Consider the following 5,263-nt stretch of genomic DNA (forward strand, 5'->3'; position numbering starts at 1 on the left):
AACTTACAGCTATCTTCAAGAGTCTTCCAGTTCAGTTCCTTCAGTATCTCTCCGACATTCTCCCACGGGTTAAACTAATCTGTGACCATTCATGCTGCCCATCCCTGTATCCGTTAGTCGTATCCGGTCATAGCCTGACCAGGTTGCAACAGCTCATGGTACAACACACCGACCAAGAAGGATGTTGTAACTCACTTCAGACTCGTTGTCTCTGAATCGTCGAATCCAATCTCTGCGCATTGTTTCCGACAGAGGACGTTCTCCATACACTTCCACTAGCAGGAAATGACTTTTCCGAGGACGATTTTCCCGTAAATACTGTTTTGTAGGTACAGAAACCTGCACGTTTAAGACACTAAATACGTATGATCCTTTCACTCTGCCGGCCGCGGTGGTCTAGCGGTTCTGGCGCTGCAGTCCGGAACCGCGGGACAGCTACGGTCGGAGGTTCGAATCCTGCCTCGGGCATGGGTGTGTGTGCTGTCCTTAGGTTAGTTAGGTTTAAGTAGTTCTAAGTTCTAGGGGACTTATGACCTAAGATGTTGAGTCCCATAGTGCTCAGAGCCATTTTTTTGAACCTTTCACTCTGCTCGAAAGCTACACAAACACCTGAAAGCCTAATGTCTCTATGACATTAGAATTATATTAATACCGTCAGCTGCTCACGGGGGTTGATATATATCAACGGGGACAGGTGGAAATGTGTCCCCCGACCGGGACTCGAACCCGGAATCTCCTGCTTACATGGCAGACGCTCTGTCCATCTGAGCCACCGAGGGCACAGAGGATAGTGCGACTGCAGGGGCTACCTCGCGCTCGCCTCCCGCGAGACTCACATTCTCACCTTCTATATGCACACACTACGTGAGTAGTGTCCCACCCCAACACACTCATTACTCGTGGAAGACTTCTTTCCTAGTCCGGTAAGAGTTCGGAGAATATGTGTGCACGTGCACAGAAGAAGGAGGTCATGGCCGGTATTGCCAGAACTATATATTTATACGGATATGGAGTCTGTTCTCTCGGACACGTCCGAAAGAACAGACACCATGTCCGTATAAATATAATGTTTCTATTGTTAAATAGGTCTTGCTCCACTACACTGTACTACGTCACCAATGACAATTAATTCAAGCCCACAATATTCTTATTCACTGCCACAGAAATGTAGCCTATTACATAGATAAATACACTGAACAGCCAAAGAAACTGGTATACTTGCCTAATATCGTGTAAGGCCTCCGCAAACTCGCAGAAGTGCCGCAACACGACGTGGCATGGACTCGAATAATGTGTGAAGTTAGTGCTGGAGGGAACTGACAACATGAATCCTGCAGGGCTGCCCATAAATCCGTAAGAGTACGAGGCAGTGAGAGATGTCTTCTGAACAGCACGTTGCAAGACATCCTATACATCCTAAATAATCCAGAATGAGATTTTTTTTTCACTCTGCAGCGGAGTGTGCGCTGATATGAAACTTCCTGGCAGATTAAAACTGTGTGCCCGACCGAGACTCGAACTCGGGACCTTTGCCTTTCGCGGGCAAGTGCTCTACCACCGAGCTACCGAAGCACGACTCACGCCCGGTACTCACAGCTTTACTTCTGCCAGTACCTCGTCTCCTACCTTCCAAACTTTACAGAAGCTCTCCTGCGAACCTAGCAGAACTAGCACTCCTGAAAGAAAGGATATTACAGAGACATGGCTTAGCCACAGCCTGGGGGATGTTTCCAGAATGAGATTTTTTTTTCACTCTGCAGCGGAGTGTGCGCTGATTTGAAACTTCCTGGCAGATTAAAACTGTGTGCCCGACCGAGACTCGAACTCGGGACCTTTGCCTTTCGCGGGCAAGTGCTCTACCACCGAGCTACCGAAGCACGACTCACGCCCGGTACTCACAGCTTTACTTCTGCCAGTACCTCGTCTCCTACCTTCCAAACTTTACAGAAGCTCTCCTGCGAACCTAGCAGAACTAGCACTCCTGAAAGAAAGGATATTGCAGAGACATGGCTTAGCCACAGCCGGGGGGATGTTTCCAGAATGAGATTTTTTTTCACTCTGCAGCGGAGTGTGCGCTGATATGAAACTTCCTGGCAGATTAAAACTGTGTGCCTGACCGGGACTCGAACTCGGGACCTTTGCCTTTCGCGGGCAAGTGCTCTACCACTGAGCTACCGAAGCACGACTCACGCCCGGTACTCACAGCTTTAAGTCTGCCAGTACCTCGTCTCCTACCTTCCAAACTTTACAGAAGCTCTCCTGCGAACCTAGCAGAACTAGCACTCCTGAAAGAAAGGATATTGCAGAGACATGGCTTAGCCACAGCCTGGGGGATGTTTCCAGAATGAGATTTTTTTTTCTCTCTGCAGCGGAGTGTGCGCTGATATGAAACTTCCTGGCAGATTAAAACTGTGTGCAGGACCGAGACTCGAACTCGGGACCTTTGCCTTTCACGGGCATGTGCTCTACCACCGAGCTACCGAAGCACGACTCACGCCCGGTACTCACAGCTTTACTTCTGCCAGTACCTCGTCTCCTACCTTCCAAACTTTACAGAAGCTCTCCTGCGAACCTAGCAGAACTAGCACTCCTGAAAGAAAGGATATTGCAGAGACATGGCTTAGCCACAGCCTGGGGGATGTTTCCAGAATGAGATTTTTTTTTCACTCTGCAGCGGAGTGTGCGCTGATATGAAACTTCCTGGCAGATTAAAACTGTGTGCCCGACCGAGACTCAAACTCGGGACCTTTGCCTTTCGCGGGCAAGTGCTCTACCACTGAGCTACCGAAGCACGACTCACGCCCGGTACTCACAGCTTTACTTCTGCCAGTACTTCGTCTCCTACCTTCCAAACTTTACAGAAGCTCTCCTGCGAACCTAGCAGAACTAGCACTCCTGAAAGAAAGGATATTGCTGAGACATGGCTTAGCCACAGCCTGGGGGATGTTTCCAGAATGAGATTTTTTTTTCACTCTGCAGCAGTGTGTGCGCTGATATGAAACTTCCTGGCAGATTAAAACTGTGTGCCCGACCGAGACTCGAACTCGGGACCTTTGCCTTTCGCGGGCAAGTGCTCTACCACCGAGCTACCGAAGTACGACTCACGCCTGGTACTCACAGCTTTACTTCTGCCAGTACCTCGTGTCCGACCTTCCAAACTTTACAGAAGCTCTCCTGCGAACCTAGCAGAACTAGCACTCCTGAAAGAAAGGATATTGCAGAGACATGGCTTAGCCACAGCCTGGGGGATGTTTCCAGAATGAGATTTTTTTTTCACTCTGCAGCGGAGTGTGCGCTGATATGAAACTTCCTGGCAGATTGAAACTGTGTGCCCGACTGAGACTCGAACTCGGGACCTTTGCCTTTCACGGGCAAGTGCTCTACCACCGAGCTACCGAAGCACGACTCACGCCCGGTACTCACAGCTTTACTTCTGCCAGTACCTCGTCTCCTACCTTCCAAACTTTACAGAAGCTCTCCTGTGAACCTAGCAGAACTAGCACTCCTGAAAGAAAGGATATTGCAGAGACATGGCTTAGCCACAGCCTGGGGGATGTTTCCAGAATGAGATTTTTCTTTCACTCTGCAGCAGTGTGTGCGCAGATATGAAACTCACTGGCACATTAAAACTGTGTGCCCGACCGAGACTCGAACTCGGGACCTTTGCCTTTCGCGGGCAAGTGCTCTACCACCGAGCTACCGAAGCACGACTCACGCCCGGTACTCACAGCTTTACTTCTGCCAGTACCTCGTCTCCTACCTTCCAAACTTTACAGAAGCTCTCCTGCGAACCTAGCAGAACTAGCACTCCTGAAAGAAAGGATATTACAGAGACATGGCTTAGCCACAGCCTGGGGGATGTTTCCAGAATGAGATTTTTTTTTCACTCTGCAGCGGAGTGTGCGCTGATTTGAAACTTCCTGGCAGATTAAAACCGTGTGCCCGACCGAGACTCGAACTCGGGACCTTTGCATTTCGCGGGCAAGTGCTCTACCACCGAGCTACCGAAGCACGACTCACGCCCGGTACTCACAGCTTTACTTCTGCCAGTACCTCGTCTCCTACCTTCCAAACTCTACAGAAGCTCTCCTGCGAACCTAGCAGAACTAGCATTCCTGAAAGAAAGGATTTGCAGAGTCATGGCTTAGCCACAGCCGGGGGGATGTTTCCAGAATGAGATTTTTTTTCTCTCTGCAGCGGAGTGTGCGCTGATATGAAACTTCCTGGCAGATTAAAACTGTGTGCCCGACCGAGACTCGAACTCGGGACCTTTGCCTTTCACGGGCAAGTGCTCTACCACCGAGCTACCGAAGCACGACTCACGCCCGGTACTCACAGCTTTACTTCTGCCAGTACCTCGTCTCCTACCTTCCAAACTCTACAGAAGCTCTCCTGCGAACCTAGCAGAACTAGCACTCCTGAAAGAAAGGATATTGCAGAGTCATGGCTTAACCACAGCCGGGGGGATGTTTCCAGAATGAGATTTTTTTTTCTCTCTGCAGCGGAGTGTGCGCTGATATGAAACTTCCTGGCAGATTAAAACTGTGTGCCTGACCGGGACTCGAACTCGGGACCTTTGCCTTTCGCGGGCAAGTGCTCTACCACTGAGCTACCGAAGCACGACTCACGCCCGGTACTCACAGCTTTAAGTCTGCCAGTACCTCGTCTCCTACCTTCCAAACTTTACAGAAGCTCTCCTGCGAACCTAGCAGAACTAGCACTCCTGAAAGAAAGGATATTGCAGAGACATGGCTTAGCCACAGCCTGGGGGATGTTTCCAGAATGAGATTTTTTTTTCTCTCTGCAGCGGAGTGTGCGCTGATATGAAACTTCCTGGCAGATTAAAACTGTGTGCCCGACCGAGACTCGAACTCGGGACCTTTGCCTTTCACGGGCAAGTGCTCTACCACCGAGCTACCGAAGCACGACTCACGCCCGGTACTCACAGCTTTACTTCTGCCAGTACCTCGTCTCCTACCTTCCAAACTTTACAGAAGCTCTCCTGCGAACCTAGCAGAACTAGCACTCCTGAAAGAAAGGATATTGCAGAGACATGGCTTAGCCACAGCCTGGCGGATGTTTCCAGAATGAGATTTTTTTTCCACTCTGCAGCGGAGTGTGCGCTGATATGAAACTTCCTGGCAGATTAAAACTGTGTGCCCGACCGAGACTCGAACTCGGGACCTTTGCCTTTCGCGGGCAAGTGCTCTAGCACTGAGCTACCGAAGCACGACTCACACCCGGTACTCACAGCTTTACTTCT

At 50.2% G+C, this 5,263-nt stretch overlaps 1 non-coding gene across 1 annotated transcript; it reads right to left on the minus strand.

Annotated features, from left to right (window-relative positions):
* Positions 1–705: 705 nt before the first annotated feature.
* Positions 706–779, minus strand: Trnat-ugu. Its single transcript has one exon. It is a non-coding gene; the product is annotated as a tRNA-Thr (tRNA).
* Between the last annotated feature and the right edge of the window lie 4,484 nt (positions 780–5,263).

Source organism: Schistocerca piceifrons, chromosome 2 (assembly GCF_021461385.2).
Source record: "Schistocerca piceifrons isolate TAMUIC-IGC-003096 chromosome 2, iqSchPice1.1, whole genome shotgun sequence".
NCBI lineage: Eukaryota > Metazoa > Arthropoda > Insecta > Orthoptera > Acrididae > Schistocerca > Schistocerca piceifrons.